Source organism: Elephantulus edwardii, unplaced genomic scaffold (assembly GCF_000299155.1).
Source record: "Elephantulus edwardii isolate Elephantulus edwardi_28Jun2011 unplaced genomic scaffold, EleEdw1.0 scaffold00215, whole genome shotgun sequence".
Lineage (NCBI taxonomy): Eukaryota > Metazoa > Chordata > Mammalia > Macroscelidea > Macroscelididae > Elephantulus > Elephantulus edwardii.
Genome location: NW_006399965.1, coordinates 4,581,956 through 4,604,164, shown reverse-complemented (window position 1 = coordinate 4,604,164; position 22,209 = coordinate 4,581,956).

The window sequence follows — 22,209 nt, the reverse complement described above, 5'->3', positions numbered from 1 at the left end:
ATATATGATTAGTCATTATTTGTATGACAGCAGTCCCGAATAAGAGGTCCATAGCAAAGTGGACTGGAAGAGGGGGGAAGGGGAGGGAGGAAAATGTGCAACAATGAATGAATGAAAAGTCAACTTTTCTATAAATTTTCACTAAAATCATAATTACAAAATATAACAAAATAGAATCCGATAGTACATAAAAAAAAATCATCAAGACCAGATGAGATTCATAACAGGTATGCAAAATGGAGTAACATAAGAAAAACCATCAATGTAATTCACCACATCAACAAAACAACAAGAACCACATGATCCTAGCAATATATGGTGAAAAAGGCATTTAATAAAATCTAACACCATTTCCTGATTAAAACACTCAGCAAAATACAAATTAAAGGGAAGTTATTTAATATAACTTCCCTTAATATAACTTATATTTAATATAAGTGAAAAGTACTTATACAAAACCAAGAGCAAATCTCATTTTCAACAGGGAAAGACTAAAGACATTTCCTTTGTGAACAGGCAGGAGACAAGGATATCCACTTTCATCAATACTCTTTAATATTGTATTGTAAATACTTGGTAGGATAATATGTCAAGAAAAGCAAATAAGAGACAACCAAATTGGCAAAGAGGTGGTAAAACCGTTGCTATACACAGATGATATGATAGTGTACACAGAAAACCACAAGAACTCGACAGAAAAAAAATGTTAAAGCTAATAGACTAATTTAGAATGGCAGAATACAAGATTAATATTAAAAAAAAATTCAGTGGGATTCCTCTACAGTAACATTGAAAACACAGATAAGGAAATGAAGAAAGTAATAGCTAGCCACAAATAGAGATGGCTGAAATAAAATAAGTAGAAACACAAACGACCTATACAAAGAAAACTACAAAACACATCTGTGAGAAACAATAAAAGACCTAATAAATGAGAAAAAAAATGTTCATTGATAGGAAGACTTAATATAATAAAATGACAATACTACCAAAAGCAATCTGCATGTTTAATGCAATCCTAACACAGATACAAAATTCATTTTTCAAAGAAATAGAAAAGGCATTTGGCAAGTTTGGAGAGGAAATAGACATTGAATAAACACGGCACTTCTGAAAAACAAAAATGAATGGGAGGCAACGCACTTCCTGATTTCAAAACCTACTACAATGCTGTGATAAAACTGTATGGTATTGGAACAATGATAGACAGACACATAGACCAATGAAACAGAACTGAGAACCCAGAAATTAACCCATGTACCAGCCAACTGGTATTTGGCAAGGAAACAAAACATATCAATTGGGGAAATGATAACCTCTTCAACAAACAGTGCTGGCAAAACTGAGTTTCTGCCTGCAAAAAAGCTGAAGCAGGATCCACATATAGCATCATACACAAAAAGCAACTCAAGATGTACTAAAGATCTAGGGGTAAAGCCTAAAATCATAGAGATCTTATGATACAAATTGGGTGTAAGGAAGATACAATGTGAGACTGAACTTAAAAGGCCTAGCTACTGGTATAAGGAGGCTGGCAAATACAGCCAGAAATGCACAACCAGGAAAGGATAATGCTGATGAATAGGACTTTCTAAAGATTAAGTCCCTGTGTGCATCAACACCTTTTTCCATTAGGGAGAAAATGAAATCTGCTCACTGGGGGAAAAAAAAAAACCTTGGCAATGCCATTTCAGACAGAGGTCATGTAACAAAAGTTTACAGAATACTACAGGGTCTCCACAAGAAAAAGTCTAATAGCCTACTTATAAGTGGACAAAAGACTTTGAAATAGGATTCACAAAGGAAAACAATTGGATGGTCTACAACACCTGAAGAAATGATCAAAATCACTGGTAATAAGAGATGCAAATCTACACCACAATGAGATACTAATTCTAACTCTTCTTCTCAAATTTTCTTTTTCCATTTTCCTACTTTATCACATTGTAAGTTAATATGATGTCTAAATAGACTACTTAAAATGACATTTTATTAAGTATTTCTGTTTGACTAAACTAATGGTTTGATAGTCTGACCCAGACTCCACCCCTGGCCTAGTTTTGACTGTTACTATTGACCTTATCCAGTGATTCCTTCCACAGATGCTGCCAGTCTGATTCCCATGCAGCCCAGCATGTGAGGTCCATGTGTAAAGTTGCCCTTGGTGGTTTTTTAAAACAGGTATTTGCAATAATTAAATCATTGAAAATAAAGAAATTTTGATTATTCTATTTCCAGTCTCATTTCTGTCACCATGTCCATATTTTCCAACTGCTAGTCCTTCTTCATTGTTTCCAACTTTTGCGTTAGTCATCAATTTTCATTAACCCATTAACCAATTAACCAATTTTCATTAATTTATCTTGATTGCATGTTCGATCAATTTCAGACTGCAAGATTTGGTAAGAATTTTCAATTTCTCCCTCTTTGACCCTAGATGTAGGAGTGTATGTTTGGATAATAGGCATATTAATAGGTCTTCCTTGTGTGTGTATGGATATCCTATCACCCACAACATTGTATTTTAGGAAAGAACTTGAACTTGTCTTTTTTTTACTATGAACGCAAAACTATTCTTCTTCTGTTTTTCATTCCTATCATAATATACCATGTGATTATCTCAGTCAAAGTAGCCAAGTAGCAGTTAGCCCATCTCAACTCACTAATGCATAGAATGTCAATATCACAATTTCTAGTTCAAATCCGCAAGTTCAAATTCAGGCCAAAAAAAAAAAAAATTAAAACAAGTCCCCTATAACCAAAATATGACCTTAAATCTATTCCATATGAATTTCAAAATCATCTTAAGAGTAGATTTGAACACCAATGAGTCATGGGATGATATCAAGAATCAAGGATGCCATTCAGGAAGAGAGTAAAAGGTCATTACAAAAACAGAGGTGAAAGATAAAACCTAAAGGGTTGTTAGAGGAGACTCTAAAAATTGCACTGGAGCGTCAAGAAGCCAAAATAAAGGGGAAACATGATGAAGTAAAGTAACTTAGCAGAAGATGTCAAAGGGCAGCTCAAGAATATAAAGCAGAGTATTAAAATAGAATGTACAGAGACCTAGAAATGAAGAATAAAAAGGGAAGAACTTGCTTTGTATTTCTCAATCTGAGAGAACTGATAAATAAATTTAAGCCTTGAGTCAAAATATTGAAAGTTGTGCCAAGAAATCTGGAGGACAACCACCTGACCAACTGACTGGAAGAGATCTATATTTGTTCCAATTTCAAAGAAAGGTGATCTGACAGAGTGTGGAAATTATCGAACAGTATAATTGATATCACATGCAAACAAGATTCTGCTGAAATAACACATCAATAGAGAACTGCCTGAAGTGCAGACTGGGTTTAGAAGAAACCATGGTACTCAGGATATTATAGCTAATGTCAGATGGACCTTGGCTGAAAGCAGAGAGCACCAGAGGAATGTCTATCTGTGTTTCATTGAAGATGTAAAGGCATTTGACTGTATAGAGCACAATAAACTGTGGTTGACTCTGAGAAGAATGGGAATCCCAGAATAATTGTTTATGCTTAAGTGAAACCTATACTTAGACCAGGAGGCAGTCAGCAAAACAGAGCATGGTGATACTGCATAGTCCAAAATTGGGAAGTGTGTTCATCAAGAATGTGTCTTATCTCCATATCTTTTCAATCTATATGCGAAACAGATTATCCCAGAGACTGGGCTCTATGAGGAGAAATGGGGCATCAGGATTGGAGGTAGTCTCATCAACAATCTGCATTATTCAGATGACAAAACCCTGCTTACTGAAACTAAAGAGGTCCTGAAGCTGTTGCTGCAGAAGGCCAAGGACTGCAACTGCAACTTTCAATATGGATTGAAGCTCAACATCAAGAAAACAAAGATGCTCAACACTGGGCCAATTGACAGCATCATGATGGATGGTGAAGAGATTGAGATTGTTAACAGGTTCAATTTGCTTGGCTCTACAATCAGCATGCTTAGTACCAGCAGCTAGGAAATTAAAAGGCGAATTGTATTGGGAAAGACTTCTGTCAGAGACTTCTCCAAAGTACTGAAGAGCAACGATGTCAGTCTGGAGACTGAAGTGTACCTGACCCAGGCCATGATCTTTGCAGTTGCTTGCTATGCATCAGAAAGCTGGACAACGACTAGAGATGATAAAAGAATTGATGACTTTGAGCTGTGGTGCGGAGAAGAGTATTGTTTATACCATGGACTGCTAGGAGAACAAACAAGTTCATCCTGAAGAGGGTGAAGCCAGGCTGCACCTTGGAGGCAATGATTCTGAATCCTTGTCTGACATACTTTGGACATGTTGCAAGGTGGGAAAAGTCCTTGGAGAGGGACGTCATGTGGGAAGGGGGAGGGACAGCACAGGGGAGGAAGACCCTCAATGAGATGGATTGATTCAGTGGCTGGGTTAATGAGGGTATGTATTTCAGAGACAGTAAGATTAGCACAAGATAGAGCAGGGTTTAGGGCTCTTGTACATCAGGTCATTACTAGTCGCAGGCACCACTACAACACATTACAACAACAACAACAACATGGGCAGTATATTGAATGGTCCAGGAAGAATCAAAGAAAGAGGAAAGATAGAGGGAATAAAAAGAGTCACTATACCAAAAAGAACTCATTGAAACTGAAAAAATTCAGGAAATATCATATGAGCAAGAGCCAAAGGTAATGAAGGAGGAAACTGAAGCTATACTGAAGGCATTGGCAAAAATCAAGGCCCCAGGAATCAACAAAATATCAGTTGACTTGTTTCAGTTGCTCGATGCAGCCTTGGATGTGCTCATCTGTCTATGCCAGGAAATTTGCATAGGACAGCGGTCTGTCCAAAGAATTGGAAGAGGTCCATATTTGTTCCCATTACCAAGACCGGTGATCCAACGAAATGTGAAAACTGTCAAACAATATCATGAACATCACATGCAAGAAAAATATTGCTGAAGATCATCCAAAAACATCTAGAACAGTACATAGACAGGGAACTGTCATAAGTTCAAGCAGAGTTTAGAAGAGGCCGTGGCACCAGGGAAATCATTGCTGATGTTAGATGAATCCTGGCTGAAAGTAATGAATACCAAAAGATTGTCTATTTATGTTTTCTTGGCCAGGCCAATGCTTTTGACTGTGTAAATCACAAGTTATGGCTAACACAGAGAAGAATGGGAATGCCAGAGCACAGAGTTGTACTCATGTGAAACTTATATCTAGACCGAGAAGCTATTGTGGGAACAGAGAAAGGAAACACTGTGGTTTAAAATTAAGAAGTAAGTATGTCAGGGTTGTATTCTCCCTCCATCCCTATTCAATTTGTATGTGGAGGGAAATTATTTAAGAAGCTTCAATCAATGAAGAAGAATGTGGCATCAAGATCAGAGGAAGACTCATCAATCAACTGTTATGCAGGTTATGCAATAACCAGTGCTATACAGAGGCACAACCTTGTTTGCTAGAAATGAAGAGGACTTGTTGCAGAAGATTACAAAATACAACCTTCGATATAGATTGCACCTTAATGCCAAGAAAACAAAATTTTTTACCACTGTACCAGTATGTAGCATCATGATTGATGGAGAAAAGATTGAAACTGTTGACAACTTCATCTTACTTGGATCCACAATCAACACCCTTGCTACCCGTAGTCAGGAAAGTTTGTAGTCAGGGACCTCTACAAATTATTCAAGCATTATGATATCAGTTTGATGACTAAGATATGTCTGAGTCAGGCCTTGATCTTTCCAAACACTTGCTATGCACCTGAGAGTTGGAAAATGAATAAGAATGGCAGAAGACTAATTGATACCTTTGAGCTATTGTACTGGAGACAAGTACTGAACATCCCATGGACTGCCAAAAGAACAAACAGGTCTTAGAGAAAGAGCAGCCAGAGTGCTCCTTGGAGGCAAAGATGATAAAGATTTGCCTCATTTACTTCAGGCATGTTGCTAGGAGAGGCTATTCCTTGGAGAAGGACATGAAGTTCAGAAAAGCAGAGAGTTGATGAGAGGAAGACCCTCACTCAACCAGGTGGATTGACACAGCGACTGCTGCAATGGGCTCTAGTGCGTCAGGATGTGTGAGGATGGCACAGGATAGAACAGGGTTCAGGTCTGTGGCTCATAGGGTTGCTATGAGTTGTATTCTTCTTGATGGCACCTAACAACAACAACAACAACATCAAACTAATGATTGGCAAGGGTATTTGCAAGAGAAACGTCCCACCCAACAATCATTAATCGTTAAAATTATAACACAATGAGTAGCTGTTCTTCTATTAGTTGTTTTTTGTCTGAAAGCGAAATTATCAAAGATATTTACAATGTTTGTATCTCTTGTGTAGTTGTTGTGTGCCAGTAACTCTATGTAGAAATAGTTCTGAAACCTTCTCTATCCTTAACTATTCTCACTGTCTCTGACTTATAAATTCATTCTATCTACAAAACAGAGTATTAGCTCAGCACTACTGAGTTGGAAGATCAGGGAAATTTTGTGTTTTTTTAAAAAAAGTTTTTTGTAAATAAAATTATATATTTGGAAGACACACTTTTCCCTGAAGTTGCATGCTTTTATTTCTAAATAAAATGAATGTATCTGAATAAGTCTATAAGATGTTCCCACACAATATTTTAAAAACTTATCTAAGGTAAGAAATTAGTATGCTGTTCTGTATTTATGAACGGAACTGTTGCAGACTATTCCATTATAAACATTGTATTTTCATTATTTAAAGAAGACATTCCGTTTAATTTTACTACATGGAGAGAAAAGAAGATAATAGTTAATTAAGTTGCAGAAAAATCCAATTTTCATTACAGCAAGATCATGGGCTGAGGTTTCTATCAGAAAGGAAGGAAGGTCTTAGGTTGTTGCTTTTGGCATTATCTCTCAATGCCACTATTTCTTGCAGAATGAGGGAAACCAAAAACGTTTAACAGGACGTTCAAAAACTCAGCCAGTATTAGAGTTATATTTAAGCTGAATTTATAATGTTCTAGAAGTTATTGCTCATTGCACTGAAGAACAGTAGAAGTTTTTAATTGAAAGAGGTACCTTTTGGTAATATTTATGACTCACATCGGTGTGTATCTCCAAGGTTGGTGGGAATCTATAGTAAAACTATGTGTCATGGAAGAAAGGGAAGCAATTTTCTCTGAAAAACTTGTTTTACTGGTCTGAACAACAATTAATTCTCAGGTGCAAATAACAATTTGAAACACAATACTCTTTCCCAGTGATTGTTTAATTTAGTGTAACAATGTTCCTAATCCAAACATTTACCTAAACCAAATTCAATAAGCTATAAAGGTATAGAGTTACATATGGCATGAGGCCACAGATTTGATCAAATGTCTATTTACTTGTAGAAATTCTTACAATTTATTCAAAAGAACGCTTCTGTAGGCAGCACAAATGGTTAACATGCTTGCCTGTTAACAGGAAGTTCATAAGTTTAAGTCCACCCAGAAAAGCCCCCGAAGAAGTGCCTGCTGTTTAAAAAGTCACTGAAATCTTAAATAGTGCAGTTCCATTCTGACACGTATAGGAGGTTGCCACAAAATTGGAATCAACTTAATGGTAACTGATTATTCAAAAGAAACCTTCAGGTATTATGCTTCTACTATGTTAACTATCCACAAACAAAGTAAAACATGCTGCGTACAAGCGTACAAATATCCTATCTCTACTCCTGAAGAAAGCTGGGAGAATAGTTCATGCCTACCATGGGGTCGCTACAAGTCGTGCTGAACTCAATGACACCTAACAAGAAGAAGAACCAATCTTAAATATTATAGTGATGGAAACAAAACATTGTAAGGCCAAACAAGTAATTTTTTTCTTTCTAGCTTCTAGCCATTTCCATGAAATTAAAGGCATGTTAGGTAAAAGAAAGGAAAAATTATTTATCTATCATTTAATCTCAAAATTTAGGAATGAACTATTAATCATGACCATTCCTATAACCAAAAAACCCTCTCTGCCATCACATCAGCTATGAATCGTGACCACCCTCCATTGGCTTCCAAGGCTGAAACTGCCTCATCTCCAGTCCCCTCGAAGGGCCAATAGGCTCAAACGCCCAACCTTTAGGTTAACAGTCCAACAATTATTGCAATGTGACACCAGTGAGTACCATCAAGAATTCAAACTCAACCTTACTTCTGCTGAGTTGGAACCTATTCACAGTGGGACCGCTAGCATATTTCTTTCTCCCTTGAAGCAGCTGGTGGGTATGTCTTTTATAGGCCATGTTTTCTTTAAGTAACTTGGAAAAATAAAAAAGAAAATCAACTCCAATCCTCAAGGAGGGAGCTCTAATGGAAGGGGGTCTAATGGAAAGAAGCTGTGCTACAGTCTCAAAGACATTTGATTTGAATCCACTAGCAGTTTAGCCAAAGAAGGATGAGGAATCTATTCCCATGGATTAATTGCCTCTGAGTCTGAGCTACGAGTTTGTTCCAACTCAACAATACACAACAACATCCTGAAGGAGTTTACGATTACCACAGATGTTGTTGTTGTTGTGTGTCATCAAGTCAGAATCGACTCATAGATGGGCTTTCAGAGGTAGTTAATCCCTCATGGGGAGGTTGCCCATTATTCTCCTGCAGAGCAACTGGTGGATTTGAACCACATGCCTTTGGGATTGCAAGGCAACTTCTTACCATGAAGCCACCAAAAAAAAAAAAAAATCAATACTATTGCTCTCGTGTGTTGTTAAATTGGAACCAACTAACCAAGCTAAGCCTCCTCCAGTGAGGTTTCAGAGTCAATAAAATGCATTGTCGGAGATTGTCCCTCTTTCCCCCACTAAGATTTGTGGTGGTCGTTGCCATTGTGTAACATAGAGTAGGAACCAACCCATAGCTGACCCTCCAGAGGGTTTTCACAGGCAGTTAATCGCACTGGAGGAGACTGCCCATCTTTCTTCTGCAGAGTAGCTGGTGGTCTCAAACCATGTATGTGCCTTCGGGGTTGCAGTGCAGCTTCTTGCCACTGGGTCATCAGAGTTACAAATTAGTGGCAGGAAAATTATGTTTTTATATATCTACAATAATGCCTGATTTAATAGAGTGTTGCTGTTAGGTGCCATCAAGTTGAGCACGGCTCATAGCGACCCTATGAACAAAAGATATGAACCTGGTACAACCATTCTGGAAGGCAGTTTGGCACTTCCTCAAAAAGGTGAACATAGAAATTCCATATGACCCAGCTATTCCATGACTTGGAATATACCCTGAGAAAATGAGAAGTAAGGCACAAATGGAGACTTATACTCCAATGTTTATAGCAGCATTATTCACCATCACAAGAACATGGAAGCAGCTTAGATGTTCAAACACAAATGAGTGGATTGAGAAATTATGGTACATTCACACAATGGAATACTATGCAGCACGCAGGAGCAATGATTGTGTAAATTATCATCTAACTTGAAAGGGACTGTAAATCATTATGCTGCGTGAACTAACTCAGTCCCACAAGGACAAATATTGTATAATACCATTATTGTAGAATGAGTATAAGGGTCCAAGCAGTGGATTGGGGGAGCGTGGAAGCAGAGGGATGAGGATGTGCAGGGGTATAGGGGGATTAATCATGGACATGTACAATTTGATTGGTGGGAGGGTGAGAGAAATTGGAAGAATTTGTTCTGGAAAACAATGAATTCAAATTTTGTAAACAAACTAGTATACTGAAAAAAGAAGAACAACAAAATGTATGAACGCTGCTCTGTCCTGTGCCATCCTCAAACTTTTTGATCCACAAGATCTCATTGCAGCAGTCACCATGTCAATCCACCTGGTTGAGGGTCTTCTTATCCTTTGACGACCCTTCACCCTTCCCAACATCATGTCCTTCTCCAAGCAACATGTCCAAAGTACGTGAGGCGAAGCCTCATTATTCTTGCCTCCAAAGAGCATTCCAGCTGCACCCTCTCTTTGCGGTCCATAGGATGTTCAGTGCTATTCTCTGACACCACAGCTTAAAGACATTTATTCTTTTTTCTGTCATCCTTATTCATTGTCCCATTCTCAGATGTATAGCAAGTAATCGAAAAGACTATGGCCTGAATCAGACACACCTTAGTCTTCAAACTTACATCACTACTCTCCAATAATTTGGAAAGATCCCTAACTGCATATTTTTCTAGTGCAATGCATCTTTGTATTTCCTAACTGCTGCTACCAAGGGTGTTAATTGTGGATCCAAGTAAGATGAAGTTGTTGACAGTTTCAATCTCCTCTTCATCCATCATGACACTGCCTATTGGTCCAGTGGTAAGAATCTGTTTTCATGACAATAAGATACAATCCATACCAAAGTTTGCTTTCCTTTATCTTCTGCAACAAGTGCTTCAAGTCTTTCTCATTTTCAGCTAGCAGGGTTGTGTCATTTGCACAATGCAGGTTATTGATGATTCTCTCGGCAAACCTGATGCTACACTCTTCTTCATAGAGTCCAGCTTCTTGGATAATTTGCTCATCATATAAATTGAATGGGTATGGAGAGAGAATACAACCCTAACACACTCTCTTCCCAGTTCCAAACCACGCAGTGCTCTCCTGCTCTATTTGCACACAGCCTCCTGGTCCAGGTATAGGTTCCACATGAGCACAATCAAGTGCTCTGGGATTCCCGTTCTTCTCAATGTCAGCCACAACTTGTCATGATTCTCACAATCAAATGTCTTTGCACAGTCAATAAAACACAAATAGACATTCTTCTGATACTTCGTACTTTCATCCAGGTGCCATCTCACATCAGAAATGATATCCCTGGTTCCACGAAGTCTTATAAATCCTACTTGGACTTATGGCAATTCCACATCTAGATACTATTCAATCTGGTTTTGAATGATCTTCAGCAGTATTTCCCTTGCATGTTATATCAATGACATAATTGGAATTATGTTGCATTTTATTCTGTTGCATCACCTTTCTTGGAAACAGGAACAAGTAGGGACCTTTTCCACGCCACTGGTGAAACAGCAGTCCTCCAAATTTCCTGGCATAGACTGGTGAGTGCATCCAAGGCAGCATCTGTTAATTGAAACAAGTCAATTGGTATCCCATCAATTCTTGGGGCCTTATTGTTTACTTAATAGAGTACTGTATATCAAAGAGCTGAATTAGTCACCAAAGACAGAAACAATATTGATATCACTTAATTTGACAGTGAAAGTTCAATAGATGTTGAATATGTTGGTGAAAATATGAAGATAAATATAATAAAATATATTCCATGATATTCAATTGTCAGCAAATTCCTGGTAAATTTAGAATGAAAGTAACATATAAGCTACTCACCAATTTATCGTATCAAAACCTAATCAAACACATTGCCCTGACCTCTGAGGTTGTAAAAGTCTATGAAGATAGACAACTCATATTTCACCCCAGGGAGCTGAGTTCCGGGTAGATTTGAACTGACAACCTTGTGGTTAGCAGACTACTACTCAATGCACTATGACATCAAGATGTATATTTTGCCAGATTTTACTTTGTACAGTGTCAGAGTTAGGGAAAGATTTATCAACAACATGCATTATTCAGATGGCAAAACTTTGTCCAAATTGAAGAGGACCTGAAGTGCTTGCTACATACAGAAAGTCAAATTGCAACTTTTAGTATGGATTGAAGCTCAACATCAAGAAAACAAGCATTCTCACTAGTGGGCCAATTGGCTACACCATGACAGATTGAGAAGAGATTGAGAATATTAACAATTTCACCTTGCTTGGCTCCACAGTCAACATTCTTGGTACCAGCTGTCAGTAAATCAAAAAGCAAATTACATTAGGAAAATCTGCTATCAGGGACTTATCCAAAGAGCAACAGATGTCAGTCTAGAGACTAAGGTGCACCTGATCCAGGCCATGGTCTTTGCAATTACTTGCTATGCATTAGAGAGCTGGACAATGAGTAAAGATGATAGAAGGATTGACAGACATCTTTGAGTTGTGGTGCTGGAGAAGAATGTTAACTATTCCATGCGTGGCCAAGAGAGCAAATAGGCTTGTCTGAGAGAAGGTGAAACCAAGTTTCTCTTTGGAGGCAAGGATTTTCAAGCTTCATCTCCCATACTTTGGTCCTGTTGCTGGGAGGGATCAGTCCTTAGAGAGGGACATCATGCTTAGAATGGTGGAGGAACAGCACAGAAGAGGAAGATACTGGATGAGATGGATTGTTACAGTAATAGGCGGTAATGTGGTGAGGTGTGTTGGAGACAGTGAGACAGGATCAGGATAGGAGTGAGTTCAGAACTAGGTAAGTTGTAGGTCACCCGATTGCTCATAACAACAACCTTCCTATTACTGCTAACCTGCATTCTTTCTTTCTTCCCCTTCTACAGTTTTACCACCATAAGTTCCTCTCCATTCCTTTTCTTTTTTTCGAGGATAACGCAGCCATTTTCATTCTGAAGATGGCCGAAACGTATAACATGTGAAGAAGGTAACAGGTAAAAAACATAGTAGAGATATCATAAATTTGTTTTTCTTTACTTGGGAGAAAGTTCAGTTAACCTGTTGGCAAACATCAACTAATGTCTATTTGAAGAGAGGATAAGGGCAAGTGTCTGGTGAATCTCAGTGTCAGCTGGATGGATGTGGCCTCTTGTGTCTTGAAGAGAGGCAAGTATGGAATGCTGGGGTACTTGTGGCTTTCTTTTTGCCCCAAGTGGGTGTCCACAGAGCAGACTTGCCAGAGGAATGGTTGCCCTTGGGCCTGTTTTTAATTGTTTTTGGTCAAACTTTCTTCTAGGTCATATAGCCCTGGTCTGTCCACTTGCTGTGCATGGGTAACTGTGGTTGCTGTGAAGGTGAACACTGTGACACTGATGTGTCAAATGCAAGAATGGTTATCCACAGTGGACAGTGTTTGGCGGAGCTCCCCGATTAAAACAAGCTTGGAAGCAGGAGCGGCATCCACTTCTGTAATAGCTTGCCTCTGGAAACCCTCTGAAGCTGGAGAAAGGATGAAAGGCATGCAAGTGTTGAGGACTTTCATTCAGAGTCGCTATCAGTCACCTAGGATTCAACAACACTTAATAATAATAATAATTATGATATTAGTAATCTGAACATCACTTCCTTCTTACAGGACAGAAGACCTCTCTTCCTTAGACTCTGCTTGATGTCACATGCACAATCAGACTGACATGTCACCGGTTGATTTCAGTCTATTTTGCCTTAACACCTCCCCCCCCAGCAAATACTTAAGATGTTTGTTTTATCTCAACTTCCAAATTTGAGTTTTATGATTTCTTTGTTAAATCTTGACTTTGAAATGTTCTTACCCCACTTTCTTGTTTACTGTGCGTTTTCAGAAGATATTAATTAACAAAGTAGTTTTCATCCCTGGTGACTCTCTCCAAAAGGATGTGACCTTTGAAGAGAGATCATCATCCTCACAGCCATTTGAACTCTTTGAACAATAAAGAATTATGAAGAGATTTCTCAAAATTTAATGTTGCTTACAAGTCATCAGGTGTGGATTTGGATTCAGCAAGTCTGGTGTGAAGCCTAATACTGAGCACCTACGATACACCTCCAGCTACTTCATATTTTGAGTTGTTTTTGTTGCTGTGTCGGTAAAGTCAGAACCAGTCCACACCTGAGCCTCCAGTGGGGCTTCAAAGGCTGTCCATCCCATAGGAAGACAGTGTCCATCCTTCTCCTGTGGATCTGCTGATGCCTCGAACCACATGCCTTTGAGATTTCAGCACAGCTTCTTGCCACTAGGCCACCAGAATCACAAGGCACTTATTGTATTATGTTGTAATATTTGTTTGTACAAATTTTATACAATAGACGGTACTTGGAATATTGCCTGTACTTGCAAATGCTTATTAAAACAATGACTGTCTGAAATTTAACCTGCCATAAATGTCACAATCCAGGCAGTACACACAGCTTTTCTCGACTTTAAGATTTATGACACTATTGCTGTGTTTTTCCATAGGAGAAAATGCTCATGACCTCAAAAGTCTCATCCTTGTTTCCTCACTAAAATAGCCACCACAGATGACTTGCTTTAAGAAAAAAACTTAAAAGACAGTAAGGTACATTGACTGCCCCTTTTAAATCTTAACAGCACATTAGAATTGCTTGTAAAATTATTTGATGTTCAGAACACCTGTGGTTGGTGTTTAGACTTGGACAACTGTACATGCTTTTTATTGTTGTGTTACAAATTCTTTGTTGTGATAACCAATGATCACAAACTTAATGACTTAAACTAGTATTCATTCTTAATAGTTACAATCCCAAAGTCCAGGCACAGGAGGACTGAATTTTCTCCTCAAGTTCTCAAAAACTGATTTTATCTGAAGACTCAGAGAAGAAGAAAAAAAAATCTACTTTCAGACTCATTCCAGTTGTTTTTCATAATTCAGTTCCTTGTTATGATTATAGACTAAGGCCCATTCCCTGATGAATGGCTGGGGGCCACTCTTGGCTCCTTGAGGTCACCTGCATGCCTCACCACACAGCCACTCTGAACTTGAAGCCAGCCCCAATGCTCCAGTCTTTCCCATCTCTGACTGGATTCTCTACTGACCTCTAATTCTCTTCTGATCTGTAGGTTGTTTCATGGCCTGTGGGACACACAGCGCCCACCTGGAGGTAGTGTGCTAACCAGAAGCACATTGATTGGAAGTCACGAGCTACTTCATGGCAGGAAGATGGTCAGTCTCCCCTCCTAAAGAGGTACCACCTCAGAGACCCTCGGGAGGCTCAGCTTCGAGTCAATTACATATTCTAGTAATTAATTGTTAAAAATTATGTGTGGTTCTTTTTATTTTCCAACTTATAACATTTCGTGCCCAGACATTTTAATTTTAGTATAGTCTATTTTAGAAATTACTTATTGAGTAAATTCTTTTGAGTAAATAAAAGATCGGAATTTGTTCCTTGGAAACCAATAGAAATCTTAACTCACATTTCCATAAATAAACAAAAAAAGAAGGAAAGCATTTTCTCAAATAATTTCAGAATATTTGGAGAATGACATAAAACCCTATAGTCTTTGGTATGGATTACAAATCAACATAAAGAAAGCAAAAAATCCTTACAGCTAGACCAATAAACAATGCACCACGCAGAGTCCCCCTGCTCTGTTCACATGATAGCCTAAGTGTCACAAGAGCACAGTTAAGTGTTCTGTTTCTCTCAGTCTTCTCAATGTCAGCCATAATTTGTCCCATAGTAGTTACATGATGGTCACATAGTGGTGATTAGCATTTGAATGTTAGTTGGAAATAATGTGTAACTTTCCCTAGGGATATTTTTCTTCACCATTTTCTCTCTGCATCTGATATTAAAAGTGGCATAATATGTAAAGTACCAATTATAAGGTCAGCAGTTTGAATCCACCAGTCACTCCATCAAGGGAAAACATAAACAGTCTAATCCCTTAAAGATTTACACTCTGGGAAACCCTTAGAGAGAATTGTCAGGGGTTGGAATCAAGCCAGTGGCAGTGCTTTTGATTTAGATTTTTATATTTTATTCACCCAAAGATGTTTGTTGTTGCTTTTAGTAATTATCAGTTAAGGGAGATGAGACTGGGGTACAGAGCTTATGCCTCAGTGAAGTCCCACTCTACGTAACTTGCTAGTACGTGATGGAGTAGCCGAGCCTCAACCTCAGAACGCTTAATTGTCTGTTCCAGTCTGTTAACTTCAAGTTCTTTCTTGCACTGAAGAAAGTAAATGTAGGTGAATTTAATTAACTTCTCTGTGATCCCTTCATCTATAAAACAGGTAATTCCTTCCCTAACAGAGTAAAGGTTTTGTTAGACTCTTAGTATTTAATCAAAATAGGATGCAGTAAGTCCAAGTCCCTCCCCACTCCTTCTTTTATGTAAAAGAAAGGGCCTTTTCAAGCCCTGCACAATTCTTTAATCTTCTTCCTAAATCAACATTCATAAGCAAAAGCACACATTCTTTCAAGGAAACAAATGTTCTCAGGATTTCTATAGAGACACTGTCTCAAGAAAATCCATCAGCAATGGAATAGTTAAGGAGAAATAGTACTTCCTGTTTACTGTAAGAACATCAAGAACGGGGAAGACACCAAATTTTTCATTTACTTTGCCTCGGCTTATTTGTGACCAATTTTGATCTCTTGTTCACTTTTAGGGACAATCCACTGGCATAGTAGATGTTTTTCAGAACATTTAAAAACACAAATTCACTGCACTGCAATCCCAGAGGTAATTGGTTTGAATCCACAAGATTCTGTACTGGAGAAGGAGGGGTAATCTCCTCCTGTACCAGTAAGATTCAGTTTGATGGTATACATTGTTGTTGTTATGTGCTGTTGAGTTATTTGTGACTCATAGCAACCCTATGTACAAGAGCCCTAAATGCCATTCTATCCTGTGCCAACCTCACTGTCTCAAAGACATTCATTCCCACCACTCCACTCACAGAATTGATCCACCTCATTGAGGGTCTACCTCTTCTGCGCCGTCCCTCCACTCTCCCACACATGCTGTCCCTGTCCAAGGACCAGTCCCTTCTTACAAGCCCAAAGTATGTCAGATGAAGCTTGACTCCAGAGAACATTCTGGCTTCACCCTCTCTAGGACAAACCTGTTTGTTCTCCTGCTGTCCTTGGTATATTCAACACTCTTCTCCAGTACCACAGTTCAAAGGCATCAATTCTCTTTCTATCATCCCTATTCACTGTCCATCTCTCCAATGCATAGCATGTAATTGCGAAGACTATAGACCAGATCACGCGCACCTTAGTTTCTAGCCTGAAGTCATTGCACTTCAGTACTCTTGAGCAGTCCCTCACAGCTGACTTTCCCAATGCAATTTGTCTCCTGATTCCTGGCTGCTATTATCAAGAGTGTTGACTGTGGAACCAAGTAAATGAAAACTGTTAACTATCTCAATCTCTTCACCATCCATACTGATGCTGCCAGTTGGCCCAGTGGTGAGAATCTTTGTTTTCTTGATATTGAACTTCAATCCATATTGAAGACTGTAGTCCTTGACCTTTTGCAGCAAGCGCTTCAGGTCCTCCTCAGTTTCAGCAAGAAGGGTTGTGTCATCTACATAACACAGGTTGTTGATGATTCTTCCACCAGTCCTGATGCCACATTCCTCTTTGTACAGCCCAGCATCTCGGATGATCTGTTCTGCATACAGATTGAAAAGGTATGGAGACAGAATACATCCCTGATGGACCCCTTTCTTGATTTTGAACCATCCAGTGTCTCACTGCTCTGTTCTGTCTACTGCCTCTTGGTCCAAGTATAGTTTTCACATTAGCACAATCAAATGTTCTGGGATTCCCATTCTTCTTAGACTTAAGAACTTAGACTTAGGACTGCAGCGTTAAATACAGATTGAAACTCAAAGAAAACAAAGATTCTCACCACTGGGCCTCTTGGGAGCATCATGATAGATGATGAAGAAATTGAGAATTTTTACAGCTTCAGTTTGATTGACTCCATAATCAACACTGTTGGTACCAGCTTCCAGAAAATTAAAAGATGGACTGACTTGGGAATGTCTGCTGTCAGAGACCCCTCCAAAGTCCTGAAAAGCAACAATGTCAGTCTGGAAACTAAGGTGCACCTGATTCAGGCCATGGTCTTTGCAATTAATTGCTATGTGTCAGAAAGAAGGGAATTGATGCCTCTGAGCTGTGGTGCTGGAGAAGAATATTGAATATACCATGGACAGACAGGAGAACAAACAGGTTCATCCCAAAGAGAGTGAAATGAGGCTGTTTATTGGAGGAAGTTTGTCTGACATACTTTGGATATGTTGCAAGGAGGAACCAGTCCTTGGAAAGGTATGCCATGCTTGGGAAGGTGGAGGGACAGTGCAAGAAAAGAAGACCCTCAATGAGATGGATTGATTCAATGACTGGAGTAATGGGCGTAAGTGTGTCAGAGACAAAAAGACTGACACAGGATATAGGACTATTGTACATAGGGTCGCTATGAGAGGCAAGCAATTCGACAACATCTAAAAACAATAACAAAACTGAATACAAGGTATCTGCTTACTACTATGCTTAAAATGTAAAGATAACAAAAAATTCTGAAACATAAATGTCTAAAAATTAGCTAATCGTGGGGGAAATTGCTAACACAGTCTAGTAAGGACTGGATGGATTGTCAAACCAGCCTGTAAACCTTCGCCTTTTATTTTCTTTTAGCTCCATATGCTCTTGAAGCCAATATTGTGTTGTATTGCTAACCAAAATATAAGTGACTCTGTGGTTCAAATATAACCTAAGAATACACCATGAGAAAGATGGACAATCTCTTCCCTTTAAAATTAACATCCACAGAAACCTGCTGGTAGGTAGGTAGGTCACTATAAGTTGGAATTGACCCAATGGCAGTAAGAGAGTTTGAGGATTTCAAAAGTCAATTGTATCCTTACTATTTATTATAGGATAGTAAACAAAAATTGAATATATAGAGCCTATAGTACTTGGAAAGTTTATCTACTTTGTTCACCCAAAGTAAGAGCCCCTGGTGGTCAGAATGATCAAACATTCCTAGAGTGCGGGTACTTGAATCCACCCAATGTTGTCTCAGGAGACAGCTCTGACGATTTGCGTCTTGACAACTTCAAAGAGCTCTCCTCTGCCCAAGCGAGGCATCCGTGAGTCAGAACTGACTTGCCAGGAACTAACTACAACACATACACAGATGAAACTGAGTCAGTGATTTAAAGAATTGAGATGGTAAGAAATAGCACTGAATTTAAAATATTTAGACAATCTGGATGAATCAAATGATTCACCTTAAACTATATGACTAACTGATTTCATTGAAAACATCTTGAGAGAGCTGCGTCTGATGCCACATGCCTGCCGGATTGTGGAGCGGATGCTCTGGAGTGTCTAGGGATTCGGAGAGTGATACTGGGGAGACAGAATCCAAGGCATTCTTCTCTGAGAGGGAGAGAAAATAGAATACTAGTAAAATAAAGCGCATACTAATTCAGCAACCCCAGGGTCATCTTGGTATTCTGAAGAAGTCGTCTGATAAATGGGAGCCTGGGATCGCTTCCGGAGCACCCCAGTGCAGATGCTGAAAAACTTTGCTCAATCCTTTACTGACACCTCAGGAGAAGGCACTACTACTTTAACTATGGTTACAGTTGTCTCCTTGTTAAAGAGAGTTTATGGCTGTTTGATAGACAATTCCCTGGTGAACTTTACACTGAGAATCTGTCTTGAGGATAAAAGGAAGTGCTTCACCTATCAGTCGATGAGTAACCAATGAGCTGATTGAAGTGGAGACTTTGAAATATAGTTGCTGCTGGATTCAACCTGGTTTCCAGTGAGAGGTGGGGTTGAGAGTTTAGGCAGTGAGGAAACAGGGGAACCCAGTGAGAAACACCTGACTACATGAAAACAGGGAAACAAAGACTTCTCAAGCATCTTGGGAAAATTGACTAACTTCCTTAAGTAACTACATAACTGAACACACTCATTGCCTTCAAGTCAGAACTGTGTTGTGTGCTGTGCTACCATTAGATTTCTGAGGTTGTAAATTGCACAGGATGAGACTGTCTTTCCTCCTAAGAGACAGAGGTGGTTTCTTGCCAAAGAGGCAAAGCCTTTGACTTAGCAATTGCATTTGCTCTTTCTCCAACAGGAGGTGACAGTGGACACTTTCTGTCCATTAAGGCAGGGCCCAATCTGAGCAACAAATGGAGATTCTCCCAATAGCAATGTGAAGATATATTTTGAACACCATCAAAGGAGATAGATTACAGTGTAAATATAATTAATGCCCATATTGTTTAGTTCTCATTACCTCACAGCTTATGAGACTGTGTTTATACAGGTTTCTGAATCCATAGAATGAAAATAAATGGATATTGTTAGCTTTAAATGCCAAGTTTTGCAGTCCTCACCCCAGAGGCTACATTTACAGAAACAGACTTAATCACCTCTCTGAAGAGTCTTTAGCCAAATTGACCCAAAAGTAGCATCCTGTGTGACAGCATACTAATTCAGTAACCCCACGGTCATCTTAGAATTCTGAAGAAGCCAGCCAGAATGGCCCTGAAATGGGATAAACCATTGGACTGTGGTTGTTCATCCTTTCTTACGTAAAACTAGGGGGAACTTATTCAACCAAAATTTCTTTATTAGTAAAATAAAGATTATAAAAATAGCATTCTCACAAGCTTGCTATGTAGATGAAGGGTAAGATAATCAAAAGACCAATTGCTGTAGAGTCAGTTCTGACATCTGGTCAAGTCAAAGGTGTCAGAGCAGATCTTCACTCTAGGTTTACCAATAGCAGATTTTACTAGAAATTAGTCTCTAAGCATTTCTGTGTGAACTCAAACTTCCAATCTGCTAGTCCCTTACTGTTTTCCCTGCTCACAGAAAACTCAAGTCAAAGTCCTAGTATGTTTTAGAATATAATATATTGTAGCTATTGAGATAGAGATTATTGATGTCCCATTAAGACTTCTTTATATTCCAGATTGAAACTCAACATAAAGAAGACAAAGATTCTCACCACTGGGCCAACTAGTAGCACCAGGATAGATGGAGAAGACATTGAAGTTGTCAACAATTTCAGCTTGCACGGCTCCACAATCAACACTTTTGGCACAAGCAGTCAGGAAACCAAAAGATGAATTGTACTAGGGAAATCTACTCTCAGAGATCTCTCCAGAGTGCTGAGGAGCAAAGATGAGCTTGAATCAGGTCATGATCTTCACAAGTACTTGCTATGCTTTAGAGAACTGGACAATGACCAAGGATGACAGAAGAACTGATGCTTTTCCGTTGTAGTCTTGGAGAAAAATGTTGAACACACCATGGACAGACAAAAGAAGAGGTCTGTCCTGGAGAGGGTGAAACTAAGCTACTCCTTGAAGGCAAGGATTTTGAAAATCTGTCTCACATACTTTGTACATGTAGCCAGGGGAGGCCAGTCTTTGGGGAAGCAAATCATGAAGGATTGCAACCTTCAGTATGGATTGAAGTTCACCATCAAGAAAACAAAGATTCTCATCACTGGTCTGATTGGCAGCATAATGATGGATGGAGAAGAGATTGACATTGTCAACAGCTTCAGCTTACTTGGCTCCACAGTCAACATTCTTGGTACCAGCAACCAGGAGATCAAAAGACGACTTGCATTGGGAAAGTTTGCTTTCAGGAACCTCTCCAGAGTACTGAAGAGCAATGATGCCAGTCTAGAGACTAAGGTGCGACTGATCCAGGACAGGCTTTTGCAATTGCTTGCTATACATCAGAGAGCTGGATAATGAATAAGGATGACAGAATAATTGATGTTATTGAGTTGTGGTGTTGGATTAGAGTATTGAATACCCCAGAGAATGCCAAGAAAACAAACAGGTCTCTCCTAGAGAGGGTAAAGCCAGACTGTTCCGTGAAGGCAAGGGTTTTATCTCACACACTTTGAACACATGGCCAGGAGGGACCAGTCCCTGGAGAAGGATGTCATGCTTGGAAGGGTAAAGGGATGGCACAAGAGAGGACGACTTCGATGAGAGGGATTGACACAGTAACTGGGGTAATGGGAGTAGGTGTGTCAGAGACAGTGAGATTGGCTCAGGATAGAGCAGAGTTCAGAGCTATTATGAATAGAGTGGCTATGAGTGGCAAGTGACTTGATGGCACATAACAACAACCACAATATAAACCAGATCAAATCCACCAGCTGCTTCTCCAGAGAAGGATGGGCAGTTTCCTCTCATTCAATTAACTGCCTCTGAAACCTTGCCCGAGGGTCAGCTATGGGTCATTTCTGACTCCGCTGTTGACAACAACAATATATTCCAGATATTTTATGTTCTGTCTTTATTATTTCTTATAAACCGATTCATTCTGTGCTAATATTTTCCACTATTATCTTTTCCTCTTGTATATAATTTTTACTTCTCTGCCCACATGGATAACAGGTGGACTTCATTTGTGGGGGTTTTGTGGTTTGTTTGTTTTTTTCCCGTTCCAGTTTCATTACTGGATGCTATCTGTTATCTCCCCTCTGACCCCAGCTCCATCCAATCTCTATATTAAATTTAGAAGCGGGCGATATGAGGACGACAGCCAATATGGATGAGGCAGAACATGAGCTGAGTGCGGAAGGACAGCTCTCCAACAGAAGAAGTCTGTGCCTTGGCTTTTCTATCTAAATTACCGCACTTCTATTTGGATTAGCAATTCCA